The sequence below is a fragment of the Triturus cristatus genome, chromosome 12 (assembly GCF_964204655.1).
Source record: "Triturus cristatus chromosome 12, aTriCri1.1, whole genome shotgun sequence".
Taxonomy (NCBI): domain Eukaryota; kingdom Metazoa; phylum Chordata; class Amphibia; order Caudata; family Salamandridae; genus Triturus; species Triturus cristatus.
The window spans coordinates 547,573,726-547,593,152 of record NC_140595.1 but is presented as its reverse complement, the minus strand read 5'-3'; the positions used below and the strand labels follow the sequence as shown (position 1 = coordinate 547,593,152).

Here is a 19,427-nt window from a genome sequence, read left to right as displayed (position 1 = left end):
AAAACGCTTCAGACGTGTATACATACATTTTCTTGTGAACATCGTCATATACACTCCTTCCCTACAACTGCATACTTCTGTTTGTTTTAATCCACCAATACTACTATTGTTAACTCTGTTCTCTGCAGGTGTCCGTAGTCTAGGTTCAGTATATATATTTTCATTATCTTGATTAAGAGAGGGCACTGTTCAGACCTTACTATTCTTACGCAGTTCTTCTCTCTTGTTGTCACGGTGTTTGGACTTTGTCATATGCCCCTCATAGAGCTGTTAGCTGCCTAGTGCTATCCCTGGTGGTCATCTTCCTCTCATGCCCAATAAAATCATGTGTTACCATGTTCCAACTGGGTCAGGACTCCTTGGTCTAGCTTCCATATATTCTCTTATTCAGCCCATTTTCGAGTTTCAGATATTCATACGCTCATCATAACATGAAGTATGTTATACTGCGGTACAACTGGATGTACTACCCATACCAGCAGCAGCTGAAAGACAAATAAGTCTTTTGAAAAATGTGCATTATAGTTGTTAGACCCGACAGCCTTAGGGTGGTCTCCCCCCCCCCCCCCCCCCCAACACTTTGCCTGCCTCCTTTACTTTTCTGACCTGGTTTTTCCTGGCATTAGGACTCTGTGCACTTAAGCACTGCTAACCGGTGCTAAAGTGCTCGTGCTGTCTCGCCTAAACATGGTAATAGTGCATCATCCTTAATTGGCATATTTAATTTACTTTTAAGTCCCTAGTAAAGTGCATCTGTATGCAGGGCCTCTAAATGTATTGCAGCTAGGGAGCCTGCAGCACTGATTGTGCCACCTTCCTAAGTAGCCCTTTAACCATGTCTCAGGCCTGCCATGTGTGCACAGTTTTCACTGCCATGTCGACCTGTCAAAATAAACCTTTTATAATAGGTACAATGGTTGTTATGCAGCATGCGGTCATCTAGTTTTCTTTTCAAAATAAACCTTTTGCCAGGCTCAAACCTTTCCTTTTCCTTTTTAGACATATAAGTCACCCCTAAGTAGGCCCTGGACAACCCACAGGCCACGGTGCAATATGTTTAAAAGGCAGGACATGTACTTTTAAGTTTTACATATCCTGGTACTTAAAAACTCTCAAAGTCGGGGGCGTGGCCAAGCTGAGCAACAAGATGGCAGCCTAAGCTGTCTGCTCCGCCGGCCAAGCAAATTATCCGCTGAATATCCGTCTTAAACTGCCTAAAGAGGGTCTCTTACTACATAAATTAGAAATCGGAAGGGCTGCTGCACAGTTTGATGCCACCCGTGACCGGGAAGAAGGTTCAGAGCGGAATCTGCGAGATCTGCGCCATCTGGCCGGATCAGGGCGGAGACGCATCCGTGCGGCCTGTCGGCCGAAAGTATCATCAGCGGCGTTCAACCAATCCGCGCAGCCACCTCTGGTACGAGGTTGAAGTGCGCCTGTGAGCGGCACCCCACCAAGTCTGGCGGGTAGTCCCGGACCGTGGCAGACTTCATCCGATTGCCGCCGGCACCCCGGGAGAAACCAGTACGGAGAGCGGTGTGAGGAGCTGTCGGGTGTGGAACTTCACCATCGGCACTGGTGTCAGCCTCCACCGGAACAAACGTAGCACCGGGATTGCCTGGAGGGGGGGGGGGGTTGTAGGTCCTGCACCAGCCGGGTGTACAGAGCATTGCCAGGCTGCAAGTCGGAGTACTGATATGGCCTTCACCTGACTCCACGCACTCATGAAAACACAGGGCAGGGACCATAGTACCACTGTGCTAAGAGAACTGTTAAGCGGCCGCACTTCACGCCTTGCCCCATGAGATCGGGAAATTTAAGAGTATTCCCTTACCCCACAATTTGAGACAGTATTTGGAATAATAACTCATCGTTTTCTGCGGAAAACGTGTACAAATTCATTCGCTTAGTGAAATACCTGTCTTGGCTTAGAACAAAACGGCCCGTAAATATTTTGCCATCCTGGTCTCCCTTCTCATATAGATTTTTTTTATTTCAACAGTACTGATATAACATATAAAATGTTGAATCTTTGACCAACTTGTTTTGCTATCTATAGCTATCTTTCTCTGCTTACTCTTGTCTAGATTACTGCTCTGTCTGGTTCGGAAGCAAATATGCAAAATGAAATGTTAAATCCCAATACTGTGTAGAACTTTTCGAATGACAAGGTAAATATCTGACTTGGTAAATTCGATATAGATTTCTGCCTCAGCTCTATTGAAGCATGAATAAAACAGAATGATCACGGGGGGTTCGAGTCACCCGGCTTCTTTTGGAGCTGAAGGCACGTACTAATATAACTTGATCTTATAAGCATTTATATATATATACTAATTTGCCACAAAGGTTGCTGTTTTTTGGAAATCGCCCTTGGCTCTCTATACAAACTGCATTATAAATTAAAATAAAAAACCTTTCACTTCGTATTTTCATCACTCCTGAAACTGAGTAAATAATATTTTTTCTTTCTTATTTGATAAATGGGATTACTTTCTATCTTCTTACATTCCTTTTGAGCACTTCTTGATGTCACCATTTCCTTTTGTTTGTAGACATGTTCACTGTCTTCACATCCCACTGGGTGCAATCTGGAGGATATTGAGATCCTGAGCTAAATCTGTCTAACAGTGCCTCACTAACATTTCCTTTCAGCCTTGATAAAGCCCTGGCCCAACTTTGAGCCGCTGGGTGAAACACGTGTTGGCTGTTCACTTTTTTGTTAAGCGTGAAGAAAGAAACACTAAAGCTGTTTATTCTGCTATAAACGTGAAGAAAGAAATAATAAAATACATAAAAAATACAGGAAGAAACAGAACCTTCTTGAATAAAAAATAAAATAAAATCTGTACTTATCCAAGTACTCAGACTACTTTTATTAAGGAGTTGTTTTTGACTTACATCTTTACGTTAAGCGGCTGCGTGCCTGTTGCAATTACCCTGCTCATGGACGGGTGAGGTCTGAAGCTGTTTCTTTGACCTGTGGTACACCAGACAAGGGGCTCGTTCGCCGGGACGCTACTGTGACCCCCGTGGCTGCCTGAGGACGCCGCATTGCCGTCCCGCCCTATCATACGCAAATAGTTGCCGCACAGGAAAGCACCGATTGCTGCCGAAAAGCACCTGCGGTGGGGGGACCCCCTCCGCTATCAATATTGACTCTAATGCAACGTAGAGGCGCATTCTTGCTGCGGAGGAGCTATGCACTTGCTAACACCCTGGCGTTGGGAAGGGGTCCCGGGTGCGTGACGTCAGTGGACTGCACTCCTGTTATCAATGTGCCTGACCGGGTGGGGAGAGCAGTGCCAGGCTGAACATCAGACTGTCAGGAGGTCATTAAGCGACTCCACGCACCAACGGAGGCACGGGGCCGGAATCGAGGCGCCATGGTGCTTTAAGACCCGCTACACAGCCGCATGGTTGCTGCACCTGCTCCTCCTTATGGTTGGGTGAGATTTGAGGCTGATCTTCGACCTGCTGCACATCAGGCAAAGGGCTCACTGATCAGGACGCTGCTGCGACCCTCCACGGATGCCAGGAAATACCGCCCTGCTGTTCCACTCTGCCACCAGTATATAGGTGCGGCCCAGGAGAAGTGCTGCCACCTGCCAGTACGTGCCTGCGGTGTGGACCTCCTTTCCATCCCACCATTGCCTCCTGTGCAGAGTCAGGGCACATTCCCGGTGCAGATGTGATACGCGCCTGCTTGCACCCTGGTGTTAGAAGGGATCCCAGATGCAGGATATCAGAGGCCTGCATTCCTGATATTATCAGAACGCATCGTGCAGAAGGCCGGACTTTGTAGTTTCTACTGTTGACTACCACGTGTAGTGCCTGACACCAACCGCAAGTAAGCCCCCCTTGGAGGGATCTGCATACGCCATGGCAGGGGGATGCAGCTCGAAGGCAGCGCTCCAGGCCAAACTGTTGAAGTATGCATGGGACGGAGGCCCCGGCACGAGCCCCAAATGGGTCATCCACGACCGACAAAGCTGAGCCCGGTGAGTAGCAGAAGGAACCAACGCTACAGGATACTCTTTAGGCCATCACCACCGTCCGCACGTCATTGGAGTCGCGTATTGACACAGTGTCCACCGAAGTGTCCCTTATCAGAGAAGACATGCGCTCAATGAACTCGCGATTTAAAGACCTCAAAATCAAGGCGTCCTCCCTGGTGGAAGACAACTGCAGAAAAAGATGGAGCTGCAAGCACACGCTACGAAACTAGAAGCGCAGCTGGATGACTATGAGGGACGCTCCAGAAGCAACAACGTCCATATAATTGGGGTACCTGAACGAGCGGAGGGGCCATCGGCGGATCTATTCGTGGAGGAACTGATCACATTTCAAGCCAAAGGGACTCTCCAATTTCTTTTCAGTGGAACGGGCACATCGGGTACCAGGGGGCGGGCTGAGGCCCGAAGCCCCCCCAAGGCCACTTCTTGCCAGGATCTTCAACTTCCGCGACAGAGATGTCATCCTACAGTGTTCCCGATCCGCCCCGCCAGTGGAATACCAAAACATCCGCATCACTTTCTTCCTGGACTTCACCCTCAAGGTGTAGAGACAGCAACGTAGCTTCCTGGAAGTGAAAAAAGCGCTCCGAGACCAGGAATTGAAATATGCTATGAAGTTTCCGGCCAAGCTGAGGGTGGAATCGCAGGGGAAATCCTGGTTCTTCTCCAGCCCAGAGGAGACCTGGGACTGGCTGGCGTACGGCGGGCCGCCGCAACAATCGGGCCTGGGGCGTATGGATGGAGGGAGACGCCCAGGCCTCAGGTGGTGGCTCACCACTTCCTGACTGTGAGGAGACGGCAGGTGGAGCCGAATAATGGGTCTGTATGCCTTTCCTTTGGGTGGATTGACTGATTCCATTTAGACTGAGGGCTGTGGGAAAGGGGTCGACTCAGTCAAATGCGTCAGACTTTTGTCGTATTGAGCTAGACTGCCATGGATGGCTTTGTTGATTAGTACTCCTTGAACTTTGCCTGTTCCTTTGCTAAACCTGTGGGTGTATATTGGGCCCTTGCCGATGCTTTTAGTGTAAGCCCATTAGGCTATGAATGTTAATATCCGTACAATACAATTCTTAGAGTTGGGTGCTCGGTTGGGCTGCACGAACCCATACGTTTTTGGAAGGGTGGGCGATAGGCACTCTGCTAGTTTGGGGGGTGGGAAATTTTGTTACCGATGAGCAGGGAGGGGGGTGTTTCTGGGAATGCACATTGGGTTTGTGGGGTGGGTGGGAGGAATTTGCATTTGTGTTTTGGTTTGGGTATTGTTGTTCAGGCATGTCCTGTCTTTTCGGACTCCGATGTCAATTGCAGCAGACACGGTGTTAGTAACGTTCTCATTGATCAGAGTGCTTAGCAGTGTAGGGAAATCCTTCCAAATCTTCCCCCTCACTTGCTGATCCCTGGGATGTTTTACATCTCTAAATCCGAGTGATGGGTACTATGAGTAGACAGAAACTTACTTTGCTCTCATGGAATGTGAATGGGCTGGGGGACAGAATAAAGAAAGGGGTGGTTCTCCAATTCCTGAAATGACACTCACCAGATGTAGTGTTTCTTCAGTTTGGGCAACGGTTCTAGTGCCCTGTCACGATGGGGTTTTCAGATGGCTGCTCACTCCTCATTTGGCTCTGGATCCCGGGGGGTGGGCATCATCGTTCGCAAATCCTTCCCCTTAACGATTAATATGGTCCGCACGGACCCACTGGGTAGATTCGTAGCTCTGTCTGGAACCTGGGAGGGAGCCTTCCGTAACTTGGTCTCGGTATACATTCCACCGGGCCTCCATACGCAGGCCTTTATTGATCTCGGCAACCTTCTCCTTGGCCTTCTGTACGGGCGTTTGTTGATTGGTGGGGACTTTAACTCCATTGTTTCTGACTCTCTGGACTGCTGGCCCCAGAAGGACCTGCCACTATCGCGTAAACTGATTCATAGCTTCTTAGGTGCCTTGGGACTAGCGTATGTCTGGAGATGCTTGCACCCAGAGGAACTCCAATACACACATCTTTCGGGCCCCCATGGCACCAAGTCACGCATTGATTATGTGCTCACACTCACACATCATCTCCACACTGTTAAAGTAATACGACACTTGGCCAGGGGAATATCGGATCAATCCCCCGTACTGTGTTGATTGGAGGTAGCGGAACCCTCGATCGGCTGCGTGGCGCCGATCAACTTATGATATCTCACGACCCCACCCCCGCCAATCAGAGATGGGGTTTGTATTTCCAAGAAAACTTGGGGTCAGTCAGCTCATCCATCTCACTCTGGGAGTCCTATAAGACATTTGCTCGAGGGGTGGTTTTGGGACAAATCGCAGGGCAACGCAAGGAGAAGGCGGCCGCCATAACGTGTATAGAGGATGAGATCCTAGAACTGGAACTCGCAGTTAGATCGCCAGACTCGGAAGAAGTGCGCCAACAGCTTTGCATTAAAACCAAGGAACTCTTGGACCTAGCCACAGATGCGGCTGAGGTGCATTATCAGGCTACCCTTAGCAGGATTTATGATGTAGGCGATAAAGCAGGCAAATTGTTGTCCTGGCTAGATCACAGAGATGGGGCACGGCGCGTTGTGGTTGATATTGCCACTGATTCGCACTCCCTAATCACAGCTCCGCAAGACATCACAGACGCATTTGGTAGATATTACCACTCCCTGTATTCTGCCAGCACGACCCATTCAGATGAAGAGGCTTCTTCCCTCCTACACGATATTTGGATGCCAGTTGTTACAGAGGAGGAGAGTCTCGACCTCGACCATGATATCACAGTGACCGAAGTGGAGAGGGCCATCCATGATCTGCGGGGGGGGCGTCAGGCCCTAACAGGATCCCCGTAGAATTATTTAAGCCAACAGCAGGCATGACTGCCCCTTTTATCACTGCCATGTGTAAAGAGAGGAATTCTTCCCGAGGATCACAGACTGGCCAACATCATTGTTATCCACAAAGCGGGTTAACTCGCCAACCTGTGTTCCTCATACAGGCCTATCTCACTCCTCAATTGCGAGGCAAAGATCCTTGCAAAAGTCCTTGCCACTCGTCTATTACAAGTTCTCCCCAATTTGATACACCCGGATCAGTCCTCGTTCATGCCGGCAAGGAACACATATCCTAACCTCCGCCGACTGCACGCAGTGCTTTGCAGAGCAGATACGATCAGAGAAGATGCCTTGGTGGTATCACTGGATGGCGCTTTGGCCTTTGACACCATTGAATGGCCCTATATGTTTGCGGTGCTACACAAGCTAGGATTTGTTCCGGAATTTATTAAATGGGTGAGTCTACTATATTGTCAACCGTTGGCGCAAGTGGTTGTAAACAATTGGAAATCCCCTGTCTTGTCTCTTGTTTGGGGCACCAGGCAAGGTTGCCCCCTGTCGCCGCTCCTTTTTGACTTGGCCTTGGAACCTCTCACAGCGTGGATCCGACAAGACCCCGCCATTCGGACATATGGGTGGGAGGACTGCATATCATTGTATGCAAATGATATCCTGCTCTATCTCCCCGGCGAAGTCTCTTAATGTGGTGATGGATATATTCCACATTTTTGGTAGGTTCGCAGGTTCTAGGATCAACTGGTCCAAATCGGTGCTTTACGTTCTTAGTGGGGAAAGATCTCGACTTCTCCGGGGTTGCCAACTGACGGAGGCTGTTGACGGCTTTAAATATCTGGACCTCTGGGTATCTAAAGACCTGACGCAATTTTATGACACCAACCTCCGGCCACCACTAGCACACCTTAAATCTGATGTCCAGCGCTGCAAATCGCTCCCCTTGACCCTCCTGGGACGGGCAGCCCTATTCAAGATGTCCCTCCCCGTCTCCTGTACATGTTACAAAAAACACCCCTTCCGGTCCTGGCGTCATACTTTAAAGAATTGGAGGGCACAGTGCGGGATTTGCAATGTGTGGGTAAACCACCCTGCATCGCCACACACAAGCTCACACTGGGATGGTTCGATGGGGGCATCGGACTCCCAGACATGAAAAGATACTACTGGGCCTAGCAGCTCCCTGCCATTAACGAATGCACCTATAGGGGGCACGACGACCTGGCATTTAGTAACGATCGATGGCTTCTCCCCGGGGGTGGGTTTGAGGGCGCACTGTATACAAAGTCTCAGAAAAACGTCTTGTTCGGCCCGACCAAGCACGCTGTGCAAATATGGAGAGACGCCACTAAAAGCCTGGGTTGGGAGGGCAAGCTTACTCAAGCCCCGCCGCTCTGGCATTGCGACCAGCTGGGTCGGCTGTCATGCTCCTTGGGGTTCGACAAATGGGACACCATCGGTATCGCCAGAATTTGGGACCGTTGGAGTGCCGGGATTGTCCTACCATTCTCCCAACTAAGTCAAGAGTTTGAAATGGCAAGCTCTGAACAGTTCAGGTATTTCCAAATTAGGCATGCACTACTCTCGGCTCTCCCTAAGGGTACGGCCCGCTCAGATTCCTCTCTTCTGGAGGACAGGATTTTAGATGGAGATTTGCCAGAAAAGGCCATATTCCCTCATATACAAGAATCTTATCAATAATATGACCGATCCCCTAACACGGCTAAGAGATGAATGGGACCATGACGTTGCCGGCTTGGATGATGAAGAATGGCGAGCCGCAGTGGCCTCTCCCCACGAAGTAGCCATTTCCTCCAGACTCTGGCTGGTTCAACTAAACATCCTCCACAGGACGTACTTGTCTGGACCCTTGTTGATTCATATGGGATATGCCCAATATAGTGGTTGTACACAGCAATGCAGACAAGAGGGCACCTTCATCCATACACTTTGGGACTGCGAGACAATTCAGAAATTCTGGGAGGGGGTGGTATTAATGATGGAGGAAGTATTAGGGCAGCAGATACAATGCAATATTAAATTGATTTTGTTAAGCATATGGGACCCCACTGACCTTACGGCTAAGGAGAGGCTATGGGTCACTTTTGGCTTCATGGTAGCCAAGCGGAATATCGCACGATTGTGGAGGGCTCCGACCTCACCGAACATTGCGGACTGGGCCACAGACATGGATTGGTGTATGGTGACAGAGATACCTATTTATGTTTTCAGGGGATGCCCGAAGAAGTGGTCGCAAATTTGGGGGCCTTGGAATACTTTAAGGGGGGAGATCTGTGAACCACCAGGGGGTCGGGGGGATGAGGTTGATAATGTTGAATAATGTGACATTCCTGAAAGTAAATATGCTGCACAGGCGCGAAGAGGTTTTTGATGTTCTATCGCACTGTGTGCCACTGATTACATGTGAAATGCTGTGTCTTTGCTGTTTAACATGCCAATTTCTCAATAAAGAGTTTTTTTTTAAAAAAGAAGAAAACTCTCAAAGTTGTTTTTCGCTACATCAAGGCTTATCTCTCCCAGAGGGTAACATTGGAATTACCTTTATTAAATTTTGAGTGTAATTTCCAATTGGGAAGAAAAAAAAAACACATCTTGTGTCTCTGGAATACTAATTTAAAAACCTAGTTTATGGTGAAGTCGGATTTTAAATTACGATTTTGAAAGTGCCACTTTTAGAAAGTTGGCATTTGTTGCCTGTCTCTGATCACTGGTCTAGGGTGGGGGCCGGCTTGGCTTTGTGTATTCCCTCTAGACAGCTACACACAATGTGAGCTTAGGTGTGACTTGATGGGCCATCCTTGCAGGATGGGAGGGAGGAGCTAAACCCAGTCTCACACCTTAATAGGCTGTGCCCTGTCTACACACAGAGGACTTCAAACTCCCCTGTAGTGAATGTGGAGCCAGGGCAGGAAGGAAGGACCTCAGGGAAACTTCAAACTCAGGCCTTTGAAGTTTCCCTAATTTCAAAGTCCCAGGAGCCTTGAATACAGGTACTGTTCACATCAAAGGCTTTCTGAAAGACCTTTGTCCACATCACTAATCTGGGCTGCTTCTTCAAAGTGGTCTCTGTCTGTTTTGGGGACAACAATGGTGCCATATCCCTAAATAAATCTTCTGTGCTATCCATTGAGGTCTAGGAAGGCTCTTACCCCAGTCTGAGGTTTAGGGGGATACCAGGCTATGATAGTCTCAATATTGGTCTGGAGGCGCTGCACCTTTCCCCTGCCTACCGGGCAGCCCATATACACCACGTGTTTCACCCAGCTGTAGCTGTATTCAGCGATGTTGTTCAGATAGGCAGCACAGAAGGCCTCCTTCCCAGCCAGTACCCTGGTAACCAACTTCCGGAAGGTGGCAGGGACATTATTCAAGCCGAAGGGCAGTACCTGAATTTGGAAGTGGCACTCTGGGATTGAGAAGGCTGGCCACTCTTATGCTCCCCAAGTCAGAGCCATCTGACAGTACCCTGATGCCAATTCTAAGGTATTGAGGAATCTCACAACGCCCAGCCTGCCGATGAGCTTATCAGTTCAGGGGATGGGATGTGTGTCAGGCCTGGTGACGCAATTGATTCCCTGGTAGTCCACACACAACCTGTGTTCTGGAATGGCCCCCGCTGGGGCAACCTTCGGTATCAGCACCACAGGGCTGGACCAGGGGCTATTGGAGGCTCCAAAAGGTTTGAACTTGGTGGGTGTCTTCGGTGGCATAATCAAAAAGGTAGAAAAAGGCACACAAGTCATTAACAAAAGGTCAAAGTCAGTCAAAAATATGACTGATGGGAGCATGATTAGGATTTGCGCTGATGGCATGGAAAAGAAGGAACTGCGGACAGACCCCATTGATACCACGCAGAGCAGAACACCACCACCTACCGTCACGCAAGGGGGTTTCTCAAAAGAATTCTGGATCCAGTCTGACGCCTGGAAATTATCTAAAGTAAGGAATCTGTGTCTAAATAAAGCCTCTACCATATGAACATTACCAAAGGTAAACAACTTGTTCTTTGAGACGTAGCTGGGATTAGTAACCACAGTTGTTTATTGTTGAATTGGAAATATTGTTCATTGAGCAAACAACTGTCTTATAGAGTGGATGGTTAAGTAGTTTGTATATTTAGTGATCTACTTAGCGTAGGCTGTTTTTTAAAGGAGCAATTGTTTACCTAAGTGGGTGTTTATTTATCCTCATATGTCTAATATGTACAACAATATTTTGATATTTAATAAATGTCCTTCTTGCATTTAATTTGTTACTCTGTCTGAAATAATGCCTAGAAGTAACTGGGTAGAAATGAGTCAGTTTTACAGATCATATGTATTATAGTTATAATTGGTGTTATGTTGCACTGTACAATTACATGACCTCACACAGCAGGAAACAGCCACTACAACGCGGGCATCACATCGTGATGCCCTTACAACACGGTCGTTACAATGACCACGTTGTTACCACGCAATGCCATTACTGCGCAAGTCATTACATCGACTTGCAGTAGATGGCGTGCTAACATCAGAAATAGTATTGTTTACTATTCCAACACCTTCCCCACTGTTACGTAGGCTGGAGTTGAGTTATACATTTCTAATGTCAGCCCGCCATCTACTCGATGTAATGTCTTGCATAGTAACTGCTTTACGTGGTAACAACGCGGTCATTGTTATCGCACGCGTTGTGATGACTCGCGTTTGTAACGAGTCATATTCCACACAGCAGACTTTCCAGAAGAACTTCTTTTGGAAATAGTATGAATTGTAGTGGTTGCAGATTAGCAGAGGCCTCAGTTACTTTACCATTGCTGGAATGGTTAAGTCTTTGTATGCAAAGACTTGCCTCACTGCAATATCCCTACTGTGCTCTGGCATTCAGGAGAGCTGCAAACAGTTGATGGACAGAATGCATAACAATGTCATACATTCACCCCAGTACAGAGATCTGGGCCTAAATCCATCGTTTTTTTGCTCACTATGACGTTCCAGTTTGAACCCAGCCATATGCAAATCAGTCTTGACCCTGTGCCTCATGGGAACAGTCCAGCCCGAACTGCCAAGCCAGGTCCTCCCTGGACTGGAAACAAGCATCCTAGGACTGGTTTCGGGGTTTCACCCCTCTTCAGCCAGGATAGCTTGATTCCAGTGGCATGGAGAGCAAGGGACCCATGTCGGGGCATACCCTTCACACTCGGGGTGACAAATGCAAAAACAACAGTTGATGGACAGAATGCAGAAGAATGTCATACATTCACCCCAGTACAGAGATCTGGGCCTAAATCCATCTGAATAAAGCAAAAAAAAAAGGAGAGATGGCCATGATTATCCCCATTTTAAGATTCTTATTTTACTGTCTACTAGTGAAGTTTTGGAGAAATGCAAAACGAATGCCACCGCAGAATGTTTAATTGCCTTTAGAACAATATAAGAGAGGGTGCAAGAGGCTTCGTAAGAGATCCTGAAACATGCGGAAGAGCAACAGAGTTTTTAGGTTGAGACTGCTGTAGTAGAGCATGGTAGAGAAGCCACGCCCACTGTCCTCCCATATTTTTAATTGGCTTGTGTCATTGTCTTTCGTAAATGCTGCCATCGGATTTGTTAAACTGCTTGTTAGTCCCTCCTTAGTATGGCCTTGTCTTCATTTGGAACCTTCCATGGCTACTGGGCCTTTTACTTGGTTGTTACTCAGTACGTGTACTATGTTTTGCCTACGTTAGGCTCGACGATGTGCAGTATTCGTACAGAATATACGGCTGCATCACTATTTCCTTTTGGACTGAGGGATGGACATGGCAACACTGCTCCCCCCCCCCCAGACCTTTTTCCCATCCTCTTGCACCTCTCGCTCTCCTGTCACACCTCATGGAGTTCGGTCAACATGTTTTTATTACCCGACCATGATAGGGCTTTGTCAGAATCAAAGTGAAGAGACTTTATTTTTATTTTCCAACAGTCAAGAATCGCTCTTATCAACGATCCAACATAAACGATACACTGTAATAGAACATAACACATTGTTTTATGTAGCTCTTCATAAGGCACACCTGCCATGTCAAGTCGTTATAACTGTCAGGTGTTGCTGATACCCAATTAAACCGTACAATATAGGACGAGAGAATTGGCACAGCATGCTGTTCATTAACCACTGAGACAGGACAGTGGGGCAGGGGTACGTGGATTTCCACCCGCCCTCGGGTCTACTTACAGCAGCTGGCAGTGGGACAGAGCAGTCGGGGGGAGCAGGGGCAGGTTAAGCGTCCTCCGTTGGGCTTACAGTAGCTGGCAGTGGGACAGTAAGTGACGGAGATTATGGGCAGGATAAGGGCCTCTGGTGGTGCTCACTGTAGATAGAGTTGCCAATTGTACAGTGGCTGGCAGTAAGATAGGACAGTGAGAACGAGCAGAAACGGAGGCAAGTTGGGGGTCCCACGTGGTGGTTACAGTGGCGGGCAGTGAGATTGGACAGTGGTTCAGGGTCAGACGGAGGTGGCCCCCGTTGCTCTTATTGTGTTTGGCAGAAAAGCAGGGCAGTGAGAACTACCAGACAGGTCAAGGGTCCCCAGTTGTGCTTACAGTAACTCAGGAGTGGGACAGGGCAAGCAGGACCAAGGGCAGGAGGCGGATCCAAGCCTCCATGCTGCTGGCAGTGTCTCTTGGAAGCTGCAAAGCTGTCTCTCTGGTCCTTCCCAGTCTCGAGTAACCTGACACCGACTTTCAACATGCCAGCTATTTATCAGTGGGGTGAGGTGAGGTGAGGGGGGCACACAGGGAAATGCCGCGGTCTGGTAATCTGTGTGCTCATTTCCCTTTAAACCGCTAAATCCCTTCAGTGTTTACTTATTTCACGCTCCAGAGGTATACTTATTTTATTTATTTTAAAAGTTTTATATAGCGCTAGCTTAACCCGTAGGTATCTGAGCGCTTTACATACATACTGTAAAGAAAAACAGACGGAAATTGCATTACATAGTATGCAGGCAGTAAGGAAGCAAAACCAGGGATAAAAAAAAATACAACATGGAAGATAAGGTGGTTAACACAGTCCGGTCACCAACTATCCTTCAATGTCAAGAGAGAGGAGTAAACTCTGATATTAGTCTAGGTTAGTTGACGTTGGTCAGGAAAGTATTTGTTAAGGAGATGTATTTTCAGGTCCCTTTTGAAACAGGAGAAGGAGGGGTTGCATCTGAGGACTCTAGGGATCCCACATCCTGGGAGCGTTGCCAGAGAACAATCGGTATTGTGTGGTTTTCTTTTACAGTTTCGGAGGAATAAGGAGTGAGTTGGAGCTTCTCAGCGATCTGGATTGACCTGCTCTGACCAGTTTGTTGTTCAGGTAGTTGGGGGCCGGAGAGTGAAGGGTTTTGTGTGTGATGCAGGCCATTTTGTAAATACACCTCCCTTCCATGGAAAGCCAGTTGAGGGAGTTGAGAGCTGGAGTGATGTGATGAAATCTTTTTACTCCAGATACAAGTCGAGCGGCCATGTTCAACACTGCCCTTAGAGGGGCTAGGTGAGCTTTTGGAGTCCCTGTTAGGATGGCGTTCCCGTAGTCCATTTTAGAGAGAACTAGGGATTGGATTACTGTCTTGAGGTCATCATGGGGAAGAAAAGGTTTCAATTTCTTGAGGTGTTTTAGAGAGGAAAAGAGCACTTTTTGCAGAGTTTTTGATGTGGTCCTCCAAAGATAAGTTCTTGTCAAGGGTGATGCCTAGAGACTTAATAGAGTCGGATAGGACGATGGATCAGTTTAGGGCGACCAGATTCTTGAGCCACTCTTGGGTTGGACGATGGTTGCTTTTTGAAGAGAATAGGATTAGTTCTGTTTTATCTGGATTGAGTTTTAAGTGGTTAGCGTTGAACCAAGTTTGGATCTCTGTTAGAGTGGCATTGAGGTGTTGTATGTCGCTGGGAGACTTGATTTTGAAATAGATTTGGGTGTCGTCAGCATAAAGGTGGTAATTCACTCCAGCTTTTTTCAAGATGATTGTGAGGGGCTCCATGAAAAGATTGAAGAGGGCCCGGGAGAGGATCGAGCCTTGCGGGACCCCAAGTGTGACTTTCGTTGGTTTCGAGAGACAGGAGTTGATTTTAATTTGTTGCGAGCGGTGTTGAAGGAAGGAGGTGAACCATTTTAGTACTGTGCCATTGATGCCGGAGCGCTTCGACATGGTCTCCAGAAGCGCTGGATGATTTACTGTGCCGAATGCCGCAGATAGGTCAATAAGGATGAGTAGGCAGGCATCACCTTCATCTAAAGCCTTGTGAATATCGTCAGACGTTGAGCATAGCTGTTTTCATGCTACAGCCTTTCCTGAATCCTGATTTAAAGGTGTCGATGAGGTTGAACTCATAAATGTGTTGAGTTGGTGGAGAACGCATTTCTCCAATGTTTTTGCAAGGAATGGGAGGTTGGAGATAGGTCTGAGGTTGTTGAGATCATTAGGGTCGGCCCCTGGTTTTTTGAGAATGGGTGTGATTTGTCCAAGTTGAAAGGAGTCTGGGACACAGCCTGAGGTGAGAGAGGCGTTGATGATTTTTGTCCAGAAAGGGGAAATGGTGTGGTTAAGTTCTTTTATGATTGTGGATGGGATGGGGTCCATAGTGTGGGAGGAAGGTTTTAGGTTAGAAATTATACTGAAAACCTCATTTTCCGACATTAGCTCAAAGTCTGACCAATGCGCATTGTTTTTTAGCTGGAGGCAGACCTGATTGTCCTTGGTAAGAACTCTTTCTAAATAATCAGGGGTGGTTAGAGTGGGGCAGGTTAAGAGGGAAGGAGGGTTAGAGGTTTGGATGAAGGATTGATCAATTTTCGATACTTTATTAGTGAAGAAGGTGGCAATTTCTTCACAACGCTCATTGGTGGCTTTGATTTCTTTGGAGGGAGTGTAGTTAGTTTGGCTTTTGACAATGTTGAAGAGTTCTCTCGGTCTGTTTTTTGCCAGATCTAGTTGGCTGCGGAAGAAAGACTCCTTTTCACTGAAAGTGTTTTTGTATGCTTGCCGAGCAGAACTAAGTTGCGCTAGGTGTAAGGTCGAGGGGTTTAGTCTCCAAGACCTTTCCGTTAGTCTGAGTTGACGCCTTTCCCTATTCAGATCCACGTTAAACCAGGGTTTAGATTCGGTTTGCCTCAATTGTTTGAGTTTGAGAGGAGCTACTTAGTCTAGAACCTCTGTCATTTTTTTAGTTAAAGTGTGTAGTGAGGTCATCGGCCGTCGATGATGAGGGTTGGTGTTGAAGATGGGCATGAATCTTGGATTCGAGTTCGGATAAAGGGATTGCTTTGATATTTCTGGTCCAGTGTTTAGGTTTGTCATCACGAATAGGTTGGTGGAAGACAAGTGCATCAATCTTGAACAGAATGAGGTGGTGGTCGGACCAGTCAATGGGAGAAATCGCTGTCAGAAAGACCAGATCATTGTTGGTAATGATCGCATCCAGTGTTGCACCTTTGATGTGAGTTGGTTTATTGCAGAGTTGTTTGAGGTTATATATTTCAAGTAGGTTGGATAGGTTCTGGGCAGTGGAGTCTTCTGGGTCGTTCCAGTGGATATTGAGGTCACCCAGGAACACGTATTTAGTGTCTGTCGTGGAGAACCATGATATTAGGTCTGTTAGTTCTTCAGGGAAAAGGGTACGCTCTTCAGGAGTATGGTAGATGTGTGGAATTTGATGGGTGAGGTGCCCTTGGCATTGTGTTCGACACCCAGGTATTCCAACGATAGGTATTCTGCAGGTTTAAGTTTGGTAATCTGTATTCCTGCCTTGTGGATGATGGCTAGTCCTCCCCCCGTTTTGATCGGTCTGTCTTGTCTGATGATGATGTACCCTGGAGGGGTCAGAATGTCAAGAATGGGTGTGGAGTGGACATTGAGCCAGGATTCAGTGAGGAAATCGATGTCAATTTCTTCAGCGAGTAGAGCTTCAGCAATGTCTGTGGCGTGTTGTACTGATGATCTGCAGTTGAGGAGCATGCAAGAGAGAGGACGGGGAGCCTCGAGGATGGGGGGCGGAGAGTAAGGTGGATAGAGGAGTATTGAGCAGGAGGTCTAGGCGAGTGGACATTTTTAGGGATTCTGTTAGTGCCGATAAGAACAGGGATGGGGAAAGGAGCTGACTTCTGGCTCAAAGTGAGGTAAGAGTCGTTGATCTCATCAGGTTTCGGTATCAAAGGGTTGGCGATCCTGGTTGGGTCGAAGTGCCTGACTCGCTGACGGACTGGAGGGACGAGGGGTGCACTGAGGGGCCAAGGGAGCGGTATTGAGTGGGGTGGGAGGGAATCTACCCGGGGAGAGGGAGCACGGCGGCTTGGTCCTGTTGAGAAGATCTTGTTGTAAGTATAGGAAATCAGCAGCAAGGGAGTTAATCTTCAGCTCCATTTTGTTCAGTTGCTGTGCTATTGAGCTGAAAAAGTTTAAGGTTTTAGGCAGGGGCCGAGAATGACTTGGGTCTTTGGAGGGAGAGTGAACAGGGGTCGGGGATTGGACAGAGTCAGTGCGGTTAGGAGAGGGGAAGAGGTTTGACGCGGGGAGCCGGATTAGTAATGCTTCCATTCAAGGGGTTCAAAGGAGGAGTAGAGGGTCTACTGTCCAAGTGAGGAGGGAGAGAAATTCTAGGTAAGAAGTCAGATTTCTGGGGAATGTCAATGAGATTAGCGGTGGAGGCAGGTTTTGTATGTGGGTGTGCGACGGCAGAGGTGGAGCGTGTAGTGATAATAGGGGGGGAATGAGTTTAAAGGATTGGTGACGACGTTGGCCATGGGGATGTCGCGGGGGTTGTCAGTGAGGTAATCGGTGGAGACCGGTTGTGTCTGTGGATGTGGGACATCGGCGGGGGAGTGTGCAGTTGTAGTAGGTGGGAGAGAGACCACTGGATTGGAGATGACGTTGGACATGGGGGAAGTAAGGGTCGGGGGCAAAAGGGTCTGTGTTGGAGGAACAGGTAGTTTGTGAGGGAGGGTTCAGATTATCATGGGTCGAGCGGAGAGTGCCTGTGGGGATTTCGGTCATGGGAGGGCAGAGGTTAGAGTCCGAGCTGTCAAGCTCTAGATCGGTCTTGTGGTGTTTGTTAATTGTGAGTTTGTTGTTCCTGGTGTGCTTAGTAGATGTAATAGTTGTGGGTGTTTGGCGTCGGAGAGTAATGATAGGGGTAGTGTGATTATAGTGAGTGATGGTGGATGTCCATGAGTTGGAGAGAGGTTCTTCAGGGCAGGGAGATGGGATCAGTTCCACCTTATTAGTAGGGGTGATGGTGGGTTGGGGAGATATGGTTTGATGGCTCAGTTGAGTTAACGAGGAAAGAAGTGTGGGGAAGTGGTGGTCAAAAGTGGTGAGGTGCGGGTCGGTGGCCTTATGAGAATGGTTCCAGTTCTGTAGATGGAGATGGTGAGTTCCCCTTTGAAGGTCGGGCGATGGGAGATTTTTTCACCATAGGGAATGATTACTGACTTGGCGATTTGAAGGTGAAGAGAGAAGGTGTTTTTCCATTTCGATTTGTGTAGAAAATGAAGTTAGTTTTTGTGTTGCCGTTGGTCGCTGTGTGGTAGTTATCTACAATGAGTGTTTCCGGGTGTTGTTTTAGAATACTATACTTGAAGTTCTTTTTTGCATTACTGGTCATTTTGTCTGGGTAGTTAATGGACCAGGAGTTTGGTCCGTAGCGCACAAGATTCGAGTTCCGGGTGGGGTAAGGTGGGCGCATGGTTGAACGGTAGAAATTCCGAGATACAATCAGGACTCAGGCCGAAGAAGAAATGCCGAGGCACAGTCTGGAATCCAGCATAAGACAGGGAGGTAGTTATCATACAATGTTATGCAGTATATACACTAAACTTTAAAGTGCCATATTAACTGCAGTGTAAAACCTTTCTAGCAGTGTATCTCCTAAATCACAAGAGGTCAGGGCCCCACCAACCATGTTTTTACAGTATCTGCTGTGCCTTCAGGGGGGTGAGGATGCAGTGCAGGCCTCTCAAGCCTGGGCGAGAACCTCAAGCGAACTCAAGGTCCGCACCTGGACCAAGTCTCGTCGGGCACTCCAGCCAGCCGAGCCCTCACCCATCGGCAGTGCCACCTAGGCCACACTCGAAAACAAAGGCCCATCCTCACCTTGAGCCGCAGTCACCGCCATCGATCCAGGGATGCGGCGAAAACCAACGACCTGCCGGGGCACCTCTCCTGTCACTTTTTGAAGCGTCCCGGCCACTGGCAGTGAGTACTCATTCAGATAGGTTCCCCAGCATGGGTCGAATGTTCCGATATCGGCTCGGGGGTCTATGTTATGTTATGTTAACTAGCTTCTAACGCGCACAGCTACTCCGAGGTGTGTCCCGGCGCGAGCATAGGGAAACTGAAAGCATAACAAAAGAAAAAAAAACTCAGACAAAAAGATAGGTTTTTACAATTTTTTGAAAGCTACCGGGTCTTCCATACTGCGAAGCGCCAGCGGTAGAGCATTCCAAGCACGGGCCTCCAGAACGGCAATGGGACGCACCACCTAGTCAGTGCCAGTGGAAGCAAGGAACCTTTGCAAACCTGAGTGCAGAGGAGCTCAGTAGCCT

General features: G+C 48.1%; 1 protein-coding gene across 2 annotated transcripts in view; it reads left to right on the top strand.

The window, feature by feature from the left end:
* LPCAT2 (lysophosphatidylcholine acyltransferase 2) overlaps positions 1-19,427 on the top strand; it is a 211,308-nt gene that overhangs the window by 42,885 nt on the left and 148,996 nt on the right. The gene's annotated exons all lie outside the window — the stretch shown is intronic.